The sequence below is a fragment of the Rhipicephalus microplus genome, unplaced genomic scaffold (assembly GCF_043290135.1).
Source record: "Rhipicephalus microplus isolate Deutch F79 unplaced genomic scaffold, USDA_Rmic scaffold_141, whole genome shotgun sequence".
Classification (NCBI taxonomy): domain Eukaryota; kingdom Metazoa; phylum Arthropoda; class Arachnida; order Ixodida; family Ixodidae; genus Rhipicephalus; species Rhipicephalus microplus.
Window position 1 is genome coordinate 226,371 of NW_027464712.1, and position 21,218 is coordinate 247,588.

The following is a 21,218-nucleotide window of genomic DNA, read 5'->3' on the forward strand; positions in this document are numbered from 1 at the left end:
ACAGATCACACGCCGGTCGTTGACGCAGGCAGGCTATCTCATCCTACGAGACGCGAAATTTGCCCCATTTTTCAACCAGAAAACGAACACAACTTGGTAATGACGTGAGGAAACACATTAGGGTCGAGCCAATCCCCCGCAATGTTCACCCTACGTTCAACAAAGGGCGAAGGAAGGACAGAGCGAGGGCGCCTATAAAAAGGCAAAAAAACACGACACGCACGCGCTATTCGTAGATGCCGCCCGCTACTATGGCAGGGAGGCGTTTGTCATAGTGCTCGTTGGAGACCTCATAAACGCGGCAACCGTCCAAACAAGCCATGTCCACGAAGCAGAGGAAATTGCGATCGCGCTGGCCTTGCAAAGCTGCCAAGCCTACTCCACAATATACACAGACTCTAAGACAGCGGCACGAACGTTCGCGGCTGGTCTAGTAGCTAGAAGCACTAGAAAACTCACCGTCAACGCAATTAGAGAGTAGGAGAGCAAAGAAACCCTTGTTAAAAAAGAGAAAGCTCAAATCTGCGTATTCTGGTTCCCAGCCCACATGGGACAGTTACCGAGACTCGACCACTGCAATCCCAACGAAGAGGTCAACCGCCTGGCGCGTGAGCTCACACGCCGCACCACGGACAACGACCCCTCGATGAGTGAGCGGTACGAGAATCTCTGCAGCCAAGACAAAGCACTCACATACCACGAGATCACTTCACATTACCGGAACAAAGACATGCCTTCCCAGCACCGCACCTAAAACTTAACAAAGCACAAGCTCTAACTCTCGGAAGATTGCAAACACGTACGTACATAACGCCATCCACCTTACACAGAGTCGACCCCGACACACCACCCACATGCTCCCTTTGCAACCATCCCTATTGCAATTTCGAACACATGCTCTGGCTGTGCCCTACCCATAGCGCAGCACAACTGAACACCCAAGAGGCTTGGCAGGAAGCCCTCAAGAGCAATCAATACAAGTAGCAACTACAGGCAATCGAGAAGGCCCGGGACATCGCTACAAGCCTTCAGCTGCCAGCGCCATCCTGGGCGGAGCCTCCAGGTTGAATTAAGGGTCGGAATGGCCCTTTCTCAGCCTCCTCAGAATATGTTTAAATAAAGTCATTCTCTCTCTCTTTCTCTCGTTTATTTCTTGTAATGTTCGCTTGACGGCGATACTTTTATATGCTAAATATATGATGAAAAGATGCGAGATGGCGGTACTTAGAGTGTTCTTAGATGGACGGACAGACGGACAGAAAGATGCACGGACGGACACATGGATGGATGGATGGATGGATGGACGCATGGACGGACGCACGGACGAATGCAGAAACAGACACACAAGTGGACGCACAGACGGCCGGACGCACGAGCGGACGGGCGGACGGGTGGATGGATGGATGCATGAACGTACGGATGGATGAACGGAGGATCACCAAGACGGACGCATGAACGGACGGAAGCAAGAAGGAACGGACGGACGGATGCTTCGCCTTACCCATCATCATGCACTCCATGGATATGCAGATCCAGCCGGCCAAGGAAGCTGCCGGGAAACACGGTCTCTCCGTTGGCCCCTAGGTGGGAACCCATCCCAGCAATCTGCCGGAAAAAATAAACTCTATATCTCTCTTAACAGAAGGTGATTTGGCCATTTTTGTCCGCGCACACGCGCGTCGCTTCTCAGCCAAGGAAAGCCTCCAGCAGGTCGACAGGCGAAATAGCAGTGTACACCAACATCACGTGATGGGTTCACAGCCACGTTAGCAGTTCGGCATCGCAGGAAGTTTCAACTTACAACTTCCGCATGGGGAGGGCACGAATTGTACGAATACCCGAACTGCAGACCACTTTAGAAGAGCAGCGCCGACAGCTGACCCGTGAGAAAACTGATTACAATTCAGCAGTCCGGCCACAAGAAAAGGCCCGGATGACGAACCTCAAGCAGCAACTGCGCACCGACGATGCGATAACAAGGACGGAAGCGCGTTCGCCGCGGCCGACACCCGCTTCTGGTGGCATTGTCTCCAGCGGCTTCTACAGTGACGTCTGCAAACACCTGTGGTTTCAAGTTTCGGCTTCATTGGTTAACCATCGGTACAGAAGGCTTGAACGGTGATAATTAATAATACGCTAGTACGCATGAACGCACGCGGCAGGCATTGTGAAATCATGACCCGAAGCTTACCGCTGCCCTCAAACGGAAAAGCACATCATTACTGCAATGTGCCATTATACTAACGTATGGGGCTGAAACATCGGGGATTATGAAAACACTCCCGAAGAAATTGAATGCGGAAGGTTTGGTGGAACTGAAAATGATATGCATGGCATTAAGAGATAGGAATATAGCATAGTAAGATAGAGAACACACTGAACTTTGTTATATGCCAGTTCACCATAAGTGAAAACAATCGGAGAGGACGCTAATCTGTGACTGAGGTTATTCAGAAGCTTTAGCTGAAGTTTCTTGTAGTAGTCCTATCTCGTCGGCGTTCGTGGGCTTTCGTGCAATTCCGTTTAGCCTTGCGTTTATCACGCTGCCGAAGCGAATACGAGAGGCCACGAAGAATCGAGGCATGCTCTAAATCTGCTCTGAAAGGCATCAGGGCATTCAAGGCTGTTAAGAGCGCTTTAACGAACTCAATATTTACTTTATTTATAACACCTTTTATTTGGTCTTTGCGTAAAGTTATGAAACGATGTCAAACGAAACTTTTAACATCAACCAGTCATTTTATTTTATCGAGCTATTGCCAAATATTTGCAAAGCCTTACGGAGAAGGCTGACTGGAAGTGCTTCAAAGAAAAACAAGAGTGCTTGTGCTACACAAAGAGAAACGAGGGTAGGCTGTGTGCATTGCGAAGGGCAGTTGACTAGCGCACAGATCAAACAGTGAAGATCGTGCTTTTAATCAAAAAAGACAAAAATTGCTTGTGGGGGTGCCGGGATTTGAACCCGGGACATCTCACATGCGAAGCGAGCGCTCTACCACTGAGCTACACCCCCAGACAGAAGGAATGTGTTTTTCTTCAACCCCACGTGCAGCACTAGATACAAACAGTACAGTTTTTGTTTAGAGAATATTGTTTACCAGCTCAAGCTTGTCGCATTCGTGAGATGCAGCGATGCTGTAAACCCCTGGGGCATGGTGTCCTGGGGCACGTATGGGGGTCTATGTAAAACGCGATTTAGAGAAGCTACCACAATTCCCAAGACCGTCGCTTCAACTAAACGGTGTCAGTTAATCAAACAAGGTGTCACTACAACAAAAATCACCACTACCACGACGACAAAAGATGTGTGCTAGGTGTGGTCTAATATGTTTTCTCGCCTAGGAGAAACCGGGTCATACGCACACACACAAAATTGGCCACACTGCCAATTTTTCAACTTTAAAAGAAAAAAGGCAGTAGACATTTAAAGAAGCAAAGAGAATGGGGAAACGCGGTAAATGGGAAAACGTGAAGTAGGTAAAGCGATTCGAAATCTATCAATAAAGAGAAAAAAAGAAGCAAAATAGGTTTTGTTATCATTGGTTGAGATTTTTGTCTTTTCGTTTGCTCTTCTTTCACTAGAACGTCACATTAGTGCAAGCTCGTGCAAGAAGATTCAAAGGTTTGAAAACCATCTCAGCACCAATGGAGCCACAGCTTCTCTAGGCGTCGACATAAACTTGTAATGGCGACTCCCCGCTTTCAGTATAATTTTATTTCTCTTCTGCCAGATGTCGCCAGTGTTGTATCGGACGTCAATAACGCTGTGTAGATTGCAGGAAACGTCGAATATTTCGCGTTTCCGGCTCCATGGCCCTAAAACACCAGAACGTACCGTTTATTCAGCGTGATAGTCAAACAAACCGAAAAGTAAGCGGGTGGATGGATGAATGGAAGAATTCTGTTTCTATTCCTGAGTTACGATAGCGGAAAATCGCTGTTATTCAGTTGACCTGGAGACTTTAGGTCCTGTCAGCCGCTTCGGCTACCTCCTTGATCTCGACTTGTACTGAGAGGTCTGATCTGAGCTGCATGTACAACCGCTGCTGATACATAACAATTGGAAGACAGACCCATAGTTATGAGGGTGTCCCAGGGGCCCACGCCCCTTCCCCACCTTCCCCAATATTTTGATGGAAGGTGTTGTTTTACTGAGGATATACAATGAGAAAGATGTTTTTGAAAACCTTTAGGAAGTTCCCCCCCTCCTCCCCAAAAAAAACTTCTGACTACGGTCCTATTGGTAGCAACGTGGATTACTGAATGACTGCACCTCAGCGTAGTCCCATAGTGTGCTAGATGAGATTTGCGGGCTCTGCTAGGCGGTAACAGCCTTTAGAGCAGTATGAAAAAGTTACTGCTGGAGTAAGTGATACAGATTGAAAAGACGTGCACTTGAAGTTGCTTCCAGACGAGTTTCTGAATTTTCGTAATCTTGCCTTTGTAACTCTGCACAGCGCGTGTACTTGACAAGTTAAACCCAAGCTTCACTATTTCTCGGTCACGCAATTCCTAACATGCCTGTGCTCGTCGCTGGGCTGGCCACCCAACACGGACACCTGATAATATCAAGTTAAGCAACTGTGTTTTTGTTGGTCTATAGCTGCCTTTAAACGGGGAGCATGTTTGGAATGGTGTGATAGTTCCTATGTGTGTAGTCGCTTTTTATAATAATTGATGTTGTTTACTAAAGAAGATACAGTTGTCGATAGTCTGAGTTTTCGTGATTTTATTTGTATTCTGCGAGTTGAAGCGAAACAGATCTTCGTGTACATGGGACCAACCATGAGGTCCAACCACAAAGGACACACTTTTGTTGCTGGCGCTCGCAGCCACCAGTGCCGCCCCAAAGCTTACAAACGACGCATGTTGGGCAGAGATAGGTACATAAATAAGGTGGTTATAATATATTCAAACCTGCAAGGTCTCTTCCAATTTTTTTCAGTTATCTGTTGCAGTGCTCTTTACCTCACTTGAAGTAATTTTTTTTGACTGCGAAAAAAAGTGGTTCCAGAATACTTCAAAGGGGCCCCGCAATGCTTTTTCGAACCATAATAGAATACTCTCGCTATTAGCTCATAATGCCTTACAATCAAATATCGTATTTTTGGGAATCCGTCATGCAACAGATGAATTACTCGGGACTACTGCATATTTCAAGGGCTTTCTGTTTCATTTTGTACCAGAGAGGCATGAGAGGGGGATGTAAAGTGGTCAACAGGATGAGTCCCTCTATCAGCGGGCGTCATGATCATGCAGAAACATATTTTCGTAAAGAGTGGCCACTCGAGACTTTTCGCAGCCGAGCAAGGAAGAGTCTGACCACGGTGTAAGAATGAATAAGCTATGACACTGCGCCCAGCGCCGCGTCCAGATTGTGTTCACCGCCGACAGATGGCGCTCGTGGAGGGTAGGTACTCGTGGAGGGTAGGATGCAGATTATAAAGGAAAGACTGCAGGCGTGGATAGAGGATGAGGGCGTGCTGGGGGAACTGCAGAATGGGTTTCGGAAACACAGGAGGTTGGAAGACAATCTGTTCTCACTGACGCAGTGCATCGAAATAGCAGAAAAGGAACACAGGCCCCTGTGGCTAGCGTTTTTGGATATCAAGGCAGCGTAAGATAGCGTGGTTCAAGAGGAATTGTGGGGAACACTGGACACACTAGGCGTGGAACATGTAGTCACTAATCTTTTAAAGGGAATCTATAAAGGTAACAAGGTCGTTATAAAGTGGGAAAAACAGGTATCCAAGCCTGCAGAGGTAAAACGGGGGCTTAGGCAGGGGTGCCCCCTGTCACCCTTATTATTCATGATGTACCTACAAGGATTAGAGGCAAAATTAGAGGGAAGTGGACTGGGCTTCAACCTCTCTTTAGTCAAACAAGGAAAACTCATTGATCAGGCACTACCAGCATTAATGTACGCAGATGATATAGTGCTAATGGCCAACAACAAGGAAGATTTGCAGAGAATGATGGACATCTGCGGTAATGAGGGAGATAGGTTAGATTTCAGATTCAGTAAGGAAAAATCAGCAGTCATGATTATCAATGACAACGAAGGTAGTGAGCTTAGAATACAGGAGGTCACGCTAGAGATAACAGATAAATACAAATATCTGGGCGTATGGATAAGCAATGGGACCGAGTATCTGAGGGAACACGAAATATACGTGACGACTAAAGGTAACAGGAATGCAGCAGTCATGAAAAATAGGGCACTGTGGAATTACAATAGGTATGATGTTGTGAGAGGAATATGGAAAGGGGTCATGGTTCCTGGGCTGACGTTCGGCAATGCGGTCTTGTGCATGAGATCAGGAGTTCAAGCAAGATTAGAAATTAAGCAACGTGGAATAGGTAGGCTTGCTTTAGGAGCTCACGGGAATACACCAAATCAGGGAGTACAAGGTGATATGGGATGGACATCATTTGAGGGCAGGGAAGCTAGCAGCAAGATAAAATTTGAGAAGCGATTGAGAAAAATGGGGGAAGAGCGTTGGGCTAAGAAGGTTTTCAGCTACTTGTACATGAAGAATGTCGATACAAAATGGAGGAAGCGAACCAGGAAGTTGACTGGTAAATACTTAGAAAACAGCAGGTGGCCAAACCAAACAGAACTATCGGTTAAGAAGAAAGTGAAGGAAACGGAGACTGACATGTGGAAAATGGGCATGATTAAGAAGTCCGCACTAGAGATCTATCGAACTTTCAAGCAGGAAATTGCCAAGGAAAGGATCTATGATAATAATCGGGGTAGTTCTCTACTGTTTGAGGCCAGGACGGAAGTACTGCGAACCAAGACATATCGGGCCAAATACGAAGGGGTAGACAGAGTATGCAGTGCGTGTGGAGAGGAAGAAGAAACTGCCGAACACTTGATAATGTTCTGTAAAGGGCTTCACCCTATAGTTCAGGATGATGGCGCAGAGTTTTTCAAAGCACTGAGGTTTAGGGACCGGGAGGGCAAAATAGACTTTAAGCAAGTAGACTTGACTAGAAGGAGGTTATCTGATTGGTGGCTAAAGTTAAGGCACGATTGAAAATTAAAGTCTTCACTGCAAAGTACGCATCCTCAACCTCACTATTTAAGGAAAAAAAATAAATGTAGTTTTTGTTTAATTAAGTATTACGGCTTGGTGGCGCTAGCCACCGCCCGATCTAAAGGGTACAGCCATATCCATCCATCCATCCATCCATCCTCAGTTCGGGCTGTCAGTTCGGGCTCAGTTCGGGCTGTCAACGTGGATGGACGTGTTTTTCAGCGCTCCCGATCGACTGCGCATATAAGTGTTTTTGCATGTTTTGAGCTTGTCTTTATAATTATAAGGCAGCGGTTGAAATCTTCGTAGCACTTATTTTGTGGTACGGCTTTTTCGGGGGCCAGTCACCAGGTATTTATTAGTTAGTGCGGGTGTGTGTGTTTGAATTTTTTTGTTGTTGTTTTTTTTTCTTTTGCCACCCCGTGGGGGAGGTGCGCGTACATTGAACACGCAAATTTTTGTAGTAGAGCTTAGACTTTCTTTTTTTTCGTAGTACAGGGCTCCAGTTTAGTAATTATCGAGTATAGGGACAATTGGTGTCAGAAAGGCTTGGTTAAAAAGACTGTAAAGTGTTCACGATGTTGAGTGGGTTTGAAAGTGGACCCAAGCGTAGAAGCGGATGGAGAAGAGGCTGGCGCGAAGTGTAGGCAATGTGAGGTCGAGGAAAAAATGAAGAAAATGATGGTTGCCCAGAGTGAACTGCTGATGAGAATCGCCGAGCTCGAGACTGCGTTGGCGACAGAGCAAGAGAAAACGAGGGCAATGGGAGAAAGTCTGAAGTCCGCCGAGAAAGCGCTAGCGAAGCTGAACAAAAAAGCGACCTACCGAGAGAACAGTAGGAAACCGGCAACCAGAACGGTGGAGAAGGGAAAGCAAGCAAGTTTGGAAAAAACAGGTTTAGCCAGTTCAACTGTCCCAAGGCCCAGCTTCAGCGAGGTAGTGGTGGGGCAAGGAGGGAACAAAGCAGCCGGCGTCACAGGTGCAAGTCGCCCCCAGGTGCAGAACGCTCCAGCTAAAACGTCACAGCATGTGATAATCGCCGGGGACTCGAGTTTAAATCGATGCACAGAAGCCATCAAAGAGAGGATAAGAGGTGACAAGAGGGTTGCAGTAGGGGCGTTCCCAGGACGCAAGCTGGAAGCAGTCATGAGGCAAGCGAGCTCAAAATGACAGCTGAGAGACGAAACCTTGTGATAATTTCAGGCGGTTTAAACGATGTCCTAAATGAAGATGCAGCAGGACTAGCAGCCACACTGGCGAAAGGCGTCGATGACATGCACGCCACTTCTCCTTAGGTACATGTAGGGATAGTCACGATACCGAAGGTACGGGTGCGTGATAGCAACCTGCAAAGAGCGGTGGTCAACGCAAACCAAGAGATATGGCGGATGAGTCAAGAGAAAGGCTTTGAGGTGGTGGAAATAAACAGAGAGGTGCATAGGTGGGGGGGTTTTCAACGAGACAGAATTCACTTCGATGGGTGGCTAGGTCATGAGGTGGGTTGGCGACTTGCAGGACGCGCAGCAGCTTTTTTGCGGGGCAAGCGAGCCCTTCGTGGTGCAGGATAAATAGCAACGAGGAGAACAACCAGGGAGACTCTTTGACAGGTGGTATGGACAGATACGATTCCAAAGTGGCACCAATATCTAAGATAGGTAGACTCCGGGGCATAAATAGACGTAGCCACGAGCGCCGAGCCAATTCAGACATAGGGTATATTAACATGCAGGGTGGTAGGAACAGGCTGAAGTGGGAAGAGATAGAAGAACACCTAAGGGAAGAGAGGCCGATGGTATACGGTTTTGTAGAAACACATCTCAGGGACATGGAACAACCTGCGAACAATCCGGACTACGCGTGGGAATATTGTAATAGAACAGAAGGCAGCAGAAAGAGGGGTGGTATTGGGGCATTCATTCATTCATTCAGACTGGCAAAGGGTCAAGCAGGAGTGCAAGGAACATTTATGGCTAAAAGGGAAAGTGGCAGGTCAAATGACACTACTTGGTTTAGTGTACTTGTGGACGGGAGCAAAGGCCAGAGAGGAAAACCAGGCAATGGCAGAGTGTATATCAAAGGACATTCAGGAGTTAGGAAGAGAGTGCGAGATAATTATACTAGGAGACATGAATGCACACATAGAAGATATAGATGGGTATACCGACCCGACAGGCAAAATGATCATGGATATGTGTGAAATGCTTGATTTGATCATTTGCAACAGTACCGAGAAGTGTGAAGGGCAAATAACATGGGAGGTAGGAAGGCTTCAGTCGACGATAGATTATACACTGATGTCACATAGGATGTATGATAAGCTCAGGGGAATGCACATAGATGAAGGTGGCTCCAGAAGTCTGGGTAGCGATCACAAACGTATCAAGCTAAGTTTTGGAAGAGCAGTGAAAGTGGGAAGGAGACAAGATGAGCAACTGCAGGAAAATTTTTATCGAGAAAGGCAAATTGAAATAGCCACTAAACAAATTGAGAAAGTAGTCACGGAGGATAATAAGACAGTGCAGACATACACGAATCTAATTAGACTCTTTGGGCTAGAGCTTGCTAAGACGCGTGACATGTCACCCCGGAAAAGAAGACACAAACCCAAAAGTTGGTGGGATGAGGAAGTTAAGAGAGCCACAGCAAAACGTCAGGAAGCCTCTAGGGAACACACACATGCTAAGCAGCGGGGTGAACCGACAGATGATGTTGAAATAAATGGGCAACCTTTCTAAGCTGTAGAAGGGATGCATCCCTTCTGATTAATGAAAAGATTAGAAGGAAGGGAGCTCAGTGGCTGGCAGAAGTACATAAAAAAGATAGAAAGGCAGCTGCAAAATTTTGGAACCATCTAAACTCCCTAAGAAATGAGACGAGCCTAGAGCAGAGTTTTATAACAACAGCCCAAGGTGCTAGCCTAGAAGGGAACGAAGCTATTGAATATATAAGAACAAGGGTGACAGAAAAATTTCAACAAAGAAGTAATTTATGCACCACAATAGACAAGGACGAATCAAGTGGTGCAATGGCGCCAATTTCACAACAAGAATGGGAAAGGGCTGAGAAAAGGGTTCCTAGTAGTACATCAACAGGCCCAGATGGCATTCCAATTAGGCTGATAAAGACATTAGGTCCGAAGTCTAAGCAGGCTTTGAGAGAGGCAGTGAGCACAATAACAATCGATGGTGAAGTTCCCGATGGATGGAAACTTAGCAGGATGAGCATGATCTATAAAGGAAAGGGGGACAAAGCTGACATAAACAGCTATCGTCCTATAACAATGACATCAGTGGTCTACAGGCTGGTGATGCAGATGATAAAGGAAAGACTGCAAGCGTGGATATAGGATGAGGGGGTGCTGGGGGAACTGCAGAATGGGTTTCGGAAACACAGGAGGTTGGAAGACAATCTGTTCGCACTGACGCAATGCATCGAAATAGCAGAAAAGGAACGCAGGCCCCTGTGGCTAGCATTCTTGGATATCAAGGGAGCGTACGATAGCGTGGTTCAAGAGGAATCGTGGGGAATACTGGACACCCTAGGCGTGGAACATGTAGTCACTAATCTTTTAAAGGGTATCTGTAGAGGTAACAAGGTAGTTATAAAGTGGGAAAAACAGGTATCCAAGCCTGCAGAGGTAAAACGGGGGCATAGGCAGGGGTGCCCCCTGTCACTCTTATTATTCATGATGTACCTACAAGGATTAGAGGCAAAATTAGAGGGAAGTGGGCTGGGCTTCAACCTCTCTTTAGTCAAACAGAGAAAACTTATTGATCAGGCACTACACGCAATAATGTACGCAGATGATATAGTGCTAATGGCCAACAACAAGGAAGATTTGCAGAGATTGATGGACATCTGTGGTAATGAGGGAGATAGGTTAGATTTAGATTCAGTAAGGAAAAATCAGCAGTCATTATTTTCAATGACAACGAAGGTAGTGAGCTTAGGATACAGGACGTCACGCTAGAGATAACAGATAAATACAAATATCTGGACGTATGGATAAGCAATGGGACCGAGTACCTGAGGGAACACTAAATATACGTGACGACTAAAGGTAACAGGAATGCAGCAGCGATAAAAAATAGGGCACTGCGGAATTACAATAGGTATGATGTTGTGAGATGAATATGGAAAGGGGTCATGGTTCCTGGGCTGACGTTCGGCAATGCGGTCTTGTGCTTGAGATAAGAAGTTTAAGCAAGATTAGAAATTAAGCAACGTGGAATAGGTAGGCTTGCTTTAGGAGCTCACGGGAATACACCAAATCAGGGAGTACAAGGTGATATGGGATGGACATCATTTGAGGGCAGGGAAGCTAGCAGCAAGATAAAATTTGAGAAGCGATTGAGAGAAATGAAGGAGGAGCGTTGGGCTAGGAAGGTTTTCAGCTACTTGTACGTGAAGAATGTCAATACAAAATGGAGGAAGTGAACCAGGAAGTTGACTGGTAAATACTTAGAAAACAGCAGGTGGCCAAACCAAAAAGAAGTATCGGTTAAGAACAAAGTGAAGGAAACGGAGACTGACATGTGGAAAATGGGCATGATTAAGAAGTCCGCACTAGAGATCTATCGAACTTTTAAGCAGGAAATTGCCAAGGAAAGGATCTATGATAATACTCGGCGTAGTTCTCTACTGTTTGAGGCAAGGACGAGAGTACTGCGAACCAAGACATATCGGGCCAAATACGAAGGGGTAGACACAGTATGCAGTGCGTTGGGAGAGGAAGAAGAAGCTGCCGAACACTTGATAATCTTCTGTAAAGGGCTTCACCCTATAGTTCAGGATGGTGGCGCAGAGCTTTTCAAAGCACGGGTGTTTATGGACCGGGAGGGCAAAATAGACTTTAAGCAAGTAGACTTAACTAGAAGGATGTTATCTGATTGGTGGCTTAAGTCAAGGCACGAGTGAAAATTAAACTCTTCACTGCAAAGCACGAATCCTCAAACTCACTTTTTAAGGAAAAAATAAATAAATATAGTTTTGAGTTCATTAAGTATTACGGCTTGGTGGCGCTAGCCACCGCCCGATCTAAAGGGTACAGCCATATCCATTCATCTATCCATCCATCCATCAAAGCACTCACTGGTGAGCAGGTCTGACCAAACCCTAAATGGTGTACTCGTGTTCGCTTTTACTCATTATTCAACACATGTAATAGCCACCTTTGTAGGAACATAAAGACCCAAGTTTGGCATCAAATGTTTTTCGAAGAAAAAAAGTCATAGCTTTTCCGCAAAGCGAAGCAATGAACGTGATAGCAACAATTTCAAAGGTCACGCGCAGAATGGAAAGCAGATCTAAACAAGACCCGCGTTTCTCGCGCACAAACTACGCACAAAACGTAGTCACAGGTACGGATGCACATGAATAAGTGCCTTATTTGTTACTTCACTGAGTCTGAAAAGCACGCGCTTTTCGCGAACTTTTGCAGTGACCTTTATGCGCCCGGTAACTACAGCAGAATCGTTCCACGTAAAGCCCAAGGCCAGCCAAGGCGTACGATCTTCTCCTCCTCACCACCGCGAGATGAGTGCGCACGAGGAAGAGTCACTCCCCTTCTCTAAGCCGGGCTAAGTACCCGTAGGAGATTAGAGCGGGCGCCGCTGCGCGATGTGGCGACATGTGCTCATTGCGCGATCTTTCTGGTAATGCCGAAAACACAGCAGTGGTAAGTGGTGGATATAAATCGCTTGCCGTTTGAACGCTGCCGAACGTTCTCCATGGTGGCTCAGTGGTTAACGCCTCGCTTTTACGATGTAGAAGTCGCACGTTTGATTTTTCTTTCTTGCGTTTTGATATATATATATATATATATATATATATACATACATACATACGGTGCCTGACATCGACGCCGACGTCGATGCCGGTGGCAAAACCTGGCCAAGAGTATCCATATAATTGCTATCGCAATAAAGATATTGAGTTGTGCGATTCTCTATATCGGCTCTACATGGTGTCCCGCTGAGGGCTTTGAATGCGTTACCACAAAAAGCAGTAAAGTCTTACAAAAAAATGTTGTCTTTCCGCAATTGTTTTGCACAAAGGGCACAAATTCATGTGGCTTAGATGTAATGTACATGCATTCTCCTAGCCGCAGCGTTGGTAGTGGTTAAGACACTGGCTTTCGGAGCACTAGGATACGGGTTCATATTACAGCATCGGAAAGAAAAATGTTTGTTTTTCATTTATTCTGAGGACATTATCGGGTCTGACATGCGCTCATGGTGCTGAAAGCAGCACAGTAGCTCAGCTGCAGGGCCCTACGGCATTGTCCGCTCTTTGTGAGATCTTGAATTGAGCACCTTTATTGGCGAAGCTCCTTCAGCCATGGGTCGTGAGTCCCCGATGTACATCGCAGTAGTAGTGACAGAAATAGCCCCCTCTCGTTTATTCCTAGCAATATCCTCTGAATGGCAGTACTTGTATATGGTGATTATGTGGTGACAAAAGACGAAATGCCCGTACTTGGAGAGTTCACTAGATGTGCAGATGGTCAGACATACAGACGGATGGATGGACGCATGGACACTTAGACTTCCGTCCGGACGAACAGAAGCACAGACGGATGGATGGGTGGACAGAAGCACGGACGGACGGAAGCAAGAACAAACGGACCGACAGACTGGTGGACATTTCTCTCCACTCATCATCATTCCCTCCATGAATATACTGCGATTTTTTTTCAAGCTTTTCTTGCTCAGCGTGAGTGCGCGCGCGAACATGTGACGAAATGTCACAGTGAGTACAGAGCCCACGATTCTGATGACCGGCAACCACTGTGCACTCGCGTCTGTGGCGCAGTGATTTCTGTATATGAGATCATTTGTAGGAAGAAAAGGAAGTGAGTTTTGACAGAATTCGAGAATGTATTGCAAATTCTAGGCCACGTGCTACGCGACCTTGTTTGCCTCGCGTCTTCTCTGGAGATTTGACTACCGCTCCGACGTTTTTTTTTTCTGACAATGCTCAAGAAGTGTTGCAGGGCATCCCACATTGAGCACATTTGTGAAACCTCTTATCACTTCGAAATGGGGCTACTTTCTGGGTCAGGCGAACATGGCCAGATGGAGGACGGAAGAAACATCTCTTCAGTGCCACAGTCAATACTACATATTTCTGCACTGTAGGTCCCCTAAATATTGTTAAGCAAAAAAAGAAAGCTTCTGACGTATGACACGAGCTCTTACCCCTCCGTGCGGGTCAGACCAACTTGGTGGTTTGACCAGGAGAGAGGTGGTTACGTTGCGCAGGCTTCGTGTAGGGTTTGCGCTTGCGCTACCCTTTGGGCGCAACATTATGCGGCTAATATGGTAAATCATGCGATTTTGTTGTGCCGTAATCCTTGACGTGACTGCCACACAGATGTTCCAGTCTTTCACAGGACTACATTAAGGAAATCTCCGCCACCTCTATGCAAAAAGCTTGAGGCCTGGCCGACCACCCGTCTCCACCACTGGATCCATGGACCTTAATTAGCTCGGATGTTGTTAGACATTGTACACAATGCAAATATGCACGTGTATTCGTAGTGCCACAGATTACTATGCTTAAGCACAATGTTCCGAAAAAAAAAAGACTACCGCTGCGTATCTTGCAAATGGTAGGTCATCTGCATTTGATCCACTAATTAGGTAGAGTACTTCTCACTTCGTTTCTGAGTCATTTTAGTACTTCCGACTGACTAAACCTATCTGCATTGAGAAGGAAGGTAGAAACTACTTAGGATCGCCAAGCTAAAGCTTTGCAAAGACCGATATAGGAAACTGGGTTGGTTTTTCATAATAGCCCTGTTTCCCGATTTCAGGACTTGCAAGGCTTAGCGCAAGCTTCACCTTCCTATTCGTTTGTTCAATGCGCAGTATTTTATAGTCGCACCTGCTGCCAAACCTGGCGTTAGTGGTACTGTCGACACCCACAATGCGCGTTCTTGAGTCACGTGTCAACTGTCGCTACACTCTAACCCCCCCCCCCCACACACACACACACACGTTTCGCCTCGCGAGGCCCATGCAGGTAGCGTCTGCTAATACAAAAATGACCCCACGTCTGCGACGAGAATCATGAGAAAATGCGAATGCATTGCGTAGTGTGTAGCACCATTACGGCGTTTCCCGGGTCATAACCTAGGGCTGGAAGAATAATGTTTACTTTTTTTTCTTATACCTAGTTGCAATAGCCGTATTCATCGCATATGGGTTTTTCTGTCGCGAAAACCGCGGTATACGTTTCCAGATATAGTAGCTAGCGTGCGCGTTAAAAATACTATGAACGAATGAATAACTTTATTTAAAGTCCAGCAGTTTTCACCGGGCGAGGTGGGTGAAGAAGGGAGTAGCCCCTGTCTCTTCCCACTCTCCGTTCATTATGATGGTGGAGCCTCAGGTGACCGCTCGAAGTCCTTGCACCCGGGCGGCATCTTCAGCTTGCCGTACGGCCCAAAGCTGGTCGGCCTTCTTGTCGCTGGTGAGTGCTGCCCCCCAGCGGCAGTGCAGCTGACGCCGCTGATCGGCAGCAGAGACCACAGTGGCGGCAGATAGAGCTACTGTATATGCTACCTTTAGGCAGCATATACAGCATATATATGCTGGTAGCATATGCTTAGGTAGCATATACATGCTACCTAAAGGTAGCATATACCGTAACTTTTGCGGTGGAAGCTGGCCCCTGCCCTCGCGCGGTGGTGGTAGCAGCAATTAGCCTCGGAGTTTGTCCCTGCATAACATGCGTCGCAAAGGGAGTGGCAGAAGTGACGTTCACTATGAAGTGAAAACAAAGACCCACGTACAGTGGGAATTGATTATATGCGAAGCACAAATGAAAAATGTTAATATGTCACTTTAAAATCAGCACCACGTTACGAGGTGAAGGTGATGCCGTATATAACTTCCGTGTCATGATTATCATGTTTGGATGTGTTGTTTACCTTCGTCATCTATTCACGTCACGCGATACCAAGTTTAGCATATGTGGAGCTAGCGGAACGGCCGCGAGCACGCTATGAGCTTCGTATGTTATCATGTTGCATGACACGTGTGTCAGGATTATCATGTTTGCGCCCGTCATATATTGCGTCATTCATTGACGTCAAGTAACACCAAATTTATTATATGTGGAGCTAGCAAAACGGCCACGAGCACATCATGAAGAAACCAATATACTCCCATGTAGCGTTGACGCGCGCGCACGCTTGGCACAGCGACGCTGCGTTAGCAAAACGTGAGCACTTTATAGACTAACGCCAGGTGCGACCGGCGCGACCAGCGTCTGTCGGTGCAGCCCGATGGTAACCGCCGCGAAATTCGCGCCGTTGCGTTACCCAGACAACACTGCGTCTCCCTCTTTTATCTTTCTTGCTAGGAAGCGCAGCCACTATTACACAGAACACACAAAACACACAACACAAGCGGTTAAAATAAACTAAACGTTTATTGCAAACGTCAGAGTTTTTAAAGGGGTGAAAAGAGAAAAATAATAATAAAAGGTAGACAACAAAAAGCACACGTACCAGTCCCATACATTACTATTCGTTATTGTATATCACCCCATCCAAAAAACATAGTTCTTTCCGTGTGAGCGAGATAGAAGGTGCACTAACACACTCAAAATCATCGTGGGTCATTTCCACCGCTTCTACTATCAAACGGGTTAATAAATCTCAGTCCCGATATAACACGCGCGTGTTATCAAAATAAGGCACACAACCGCACTTCTTGCTATGGATCGCCAAGTGACTTTTGGGTGCGAGTGCACTTTGTAAGCAAACCTGAATCCGCCGTCCGTGCTGCGCCTCCTCCTCTCCCCTAGCAACGGCGCGAGCAGCGGAGGGGAGCGTCTGTAGCAATGGCGCAGCGACGTCAAACACCACGTGATTGCGCGCGCTCCGCCCTCCGCTTCGTGGCTATGCGTGCTAGCGCGGCTACGACTTGCTCGAGATCGGAGAGTCGTCATAGGTATGGATCCATCGCAGACATTAACCTCGACTGCGATACTTCCAACAACGAGTACAACGCAATCGAATGCGAGCATTGCACGCGTCGTTGAAGATGTCGCGCCGGTTGAAGACAAGGCGGCACGGCGAAGGGCTCGTGATGCCGAGCGCAAGCGGGCGACGCGGACCGCGGACATAAACATCATTATAGTGCGAATGTACTCTCACATATACGCGTGAACTCACCAAGATTTCCCGAGAGGGTCTAGTGGTTCCTGGGAATCGCAATGTGATCCCACGGGGAAGTTTACGTTAACTCACTGGCGAATGCAAACGGATTTTAACTTTACTCCCCTCATAGCATCACCCCGTGCATTCGCACTTAACCATGTTCACCCTCCGGAAAATGCTTAGGAGCTTTCTTTTTCGTAACGGAGGGACGCCAGACGTGCTGAAACGCGCATGCGTCAAAGCAACGCAGCGCGGCACACGCCTGCGGGTATATGGCAAAACCGGCGCCTGGCGTCGCAACGCCGGCGTGACGCGACAAAATGAACGCCGATGAGCACGCGCACCGCGTATAGTTGAAATGTATTGGCGTCTTGACTGTGGCATGTAATCATGTGCTCACATGACACGCATCCTATGATTATCCTCTTTGCACCAATCACCTATACCATCGTCGTCTATTGATGTTACGTGATGCCAAATTTGGCATATATGAAGCTAGCGAAATGGCCGCGAGCGCATCATGAGAGTGGCATGTATTCCTGTTGTTACATCACATGCAAGTCGTGATTATCATGTTTGGATGTGTCATTTACTTACGTCGTCCATTCGCGTCGCGTAATACCGAGTTTGTGCATGTAAAGCTAGCAAAACGGCCGCGAGCGCATCATGAGTGTAGCATGTAGTTATGTTGCTACATGACACGCATCTCATGTTTATACTATTTGCACCAGTATCATACCTTTGTCATCCATTCACGTCCCGTAATACCAAATTTGGTATAAGTGAAGCTAGCGAAACGGCCGCCAGCGCATAATGGGCATGACATGTAGCCATGTTGTTATATGACACGCATAATTATTATCATGTTTGAACCAGTCATATATCTTCGTCATCCATTCACGTACTGTAATACCAAGTGAGAGAGAGCGAATAAATATTTATTAATAACAATGCACACTGAGCCTTCTTTGGGTGGGGCCTTCATTCCAGGGCTCTATTGCCTTGAGCGACCCGGCGATCCCACTAGACCAGCTGCTGCTGTTCCTGACGGCGTAAGCTGAGCAGTGCAGACTCCCAAGAGGAAGGAGTGGGATTGGGAATGGAAGGAACGCCCTGTGGGGCAGAGCATCGCCACGTGGAGTGGTACACCGTCGGTACGGATCCACAGAAGGGGCAGTAGGATGGGTGGAGAGTCGGATGAAAGCAATTTAGCATATAAAGGCAAGGAAATGAATTGGTCTGTAGTTGCCGCCAAGCGGCAGCATCTGCTCTGTTAAGTGAAGGATGAGGGGTAGGATATGTATAACGGCTCTGTTGGTAGTACTCCGGCATAGCGTTGTAGTTTAGTGGTTCTGTTGATGCGTCGTCTGGATTGGACAGCTCTTCCAGTGGAGCCAGGCCGGTCAGCTCCTGGACAACCGCATGAACGCGTTCATCTCTATAGAGAGAGGCGTGTCCAGGAGTCCAGACGATACGCACAGGACGTAATGCGGACGGTGAGACAGAAGAGACGATATTGTGTGTATGTGTAGCCACAAGTCCTTGAGCGAAAGCACGGCAAGCAGCTTGTGAATCTGTTACAATAGTGGCAGGGGAGTCATGTGACAGTGTCGTAGCGTGAACAATTGCCAGAGCAAGAGCTCCCTCCTCTGCCAGACCACTGTGTGGCAGACGCCCTTGTGGCGTCTGCCACATTTCGCACTGTCCGTAGTGCGAAGTGTGGCAGACGCCACAAGGGCGTCTGTGTCATCTATCACGGCTAAACACATGACTGACTTCTCTGGGTAGCGTGCTGCATCAGTGTAAAGTACTTGTAAGTCTGAGGTACCATCACCAAAGACGCGTGTCATAGCCTGAACTCGGGCACGTCGACGACCAGCGTGGCGGGAGGGATTCATATTGCGTGGAATCGGAGGCACTTTGATGAGTGCGCGGACAGTAGAAGCAAGTTTATGTCGCGGTACTTGTGCGGGTTTTTCGGGAATCGGGTAGCCAAGATGAGACAGGATGGCGCAGCCCTGACGGGTCTGCCTGAGCCGTAGGAGCTGACTGTTGTGCTGGGCCTCGATGAGTTCGGTTACGGTGTTGTGGACTTCTAATTGAAGGAGGCGTTTTCTAGATGCGTGTGGAGGCAAGCCGAGAGCCGCCTTCACAGCTGTCCGTAGAAGGATGACCATCTTTTTTATTTGAGCTAGCGTGAGATTGTGAAAGGGAAGATGATAGGTGAGCCGACTAACTATGAGTGCTTGTACTAAGTGGAGGACATCCTTCTCACAGAGGCCTCTCCTGCGATTGGTGATGCGTTGGATCATGTGTGTAATTTGAGTTATCTGCTGAGCCAGAAGGTGTGTAGTGTGCGAGGCCTTGCCGTCGGACTGAAGGTGCCGGCCTAAAATGCGAATTCGTGGTACCAGAGGGATAGGACGGTCATCAAGAAACAGCGAAATGTCAGGAGAATCAGCAATTTTGCGGCGCCGCTTCTATACCAATAACAACTCCGACTTATCCACTGAGCATGTAAGGCTGCCGGCAGCAGCATAGTCTAGTACCACAGACACAGCTTCCTGTAGGGCGTCCTGCATGGTTCCATCTGATCTTTTGGTTGCCCAAATTGTAATTTCATCTGCGTAAATGGCATGCTGGATGTTGGAAACCTGTTGTAATAGGGAAGGGAGTTTAGCCATAGCCACGTTGAACAAAGTGGGGGAGAGAACCGAGCCCTGTGGTGTTCCTCTGCCTGCGAGATGAATGACGTCCGAACGGAGGTCTCCAATCCCAATAGTGGCCGTGTGGTCAGAAAGAAAGGTCCTGACGTAATTGTAGATGCGTGAGTCACACTGAGATGAAGCGAGATTGTCAAGAATAAGGTCGTGGGAGACGTTGTCAAAAGCATCCTTCAGATCTAGGGCGAGAATAGCTCGGACCTAGTTTGAAGTGGGGCTATCCAACACGTCCTCCTTAAGCTGTAATAATACGTCCTGTGTAGAGATACCAGAACAGTAGCCGAATAGCGTATCAGGAAAAAAGTGATTGTCTTCGAGAAATGGTTGTAGTCGTGAGAGGACAACGCGTTCAAAGAGTTTAGCTACACATGAAGTTCAGGATATAGGGCTAAAATTCCGGAGGGATAGCGACTTGCTAAACTTTGGAATAAGTATGATTTCTGCGTGTCGCCACTCCGGTGGTAGCGTGCCGTTGTTCTAATGTTCGTTTTAAAAAGCCGTTAAATATTCCATGGACTGGTCATCTGAATTACGCAGAAGTGTGTACGTAATCCCGTCTGTACCGGGTCCTGTGTTACACTTAATGCTTTGCAAAGCTGCCCTAACCTCTGCTTCTGTAATGTCCTCATCTAAAGGCGTATCGTGTACGTGTGGATAATCACGGTAGGCGGGACGGGGGCCCACGGATACATAGTGTTGCTTTAAGGTGTGGAGCAGAGTGGTATCGTCGAGCCCTGATTTGTGGAGAATGGTGCGAATTGCGTTATCAATGTGTGATTTTGTCTGCGTGGGATTTAAAAGAGAACAGAGTATACGCCACGGTCGAGGTGTACTTAGTGAGCCGTTCAGTCGATCACAGAAGTTATGCCATTTGTTGCTAGTGAGGATGTTCGCATATTCATGTGCGTCAGTAGCTATTTAGGCGATTGGGAGACGAAGTTTTCAGTTATGTTTCTGTCGCCGCCACCACCGTGTCAAGCGTCTCTGGGCATCCCAGAGATGCAGCAGATGCCGGTCCACATCCGGCGTTTCTGTCGTCGCAGCGATGAGTTTGGTAGCTCTTTGAAAGTCGGATTAAAGTTGTAATATCCAAGCCTCTAGGGAAGAAGAGTCCTGATGGGTAGTTATACGATTACGCCTAAATGCATCCCAATTTGTTAGTTTTGTGATGCGCTCTGGGGCACGCGTGGCTGCTACTTGGAGCTCTGTAGTTAGTATATGGTGATCACTGCCTAGATTCACCATGAGGCTGCACCAGGAATGGTGAATAACCTTCTTCAC

General features: G+C 47.3%; 1 non-coding gene across 1 annotated transcript; it reads right to left on the reverse strand.

Annotated features, from left to right (window-relative positions):
• Positions 1–2,941: 2,941 nt before the first annotated feature.
• Positions 2,942–3,013, reverse strand: TRNAA-CGC (transfer RNA threonine (anticodon CGU)). The gene has a single exon. It is a non-coding gene; the product is annotated as a tRNA-Ala (tRNA).
• Positions 3,014–21,218: the final 18,205 nt, after the last annotated feature.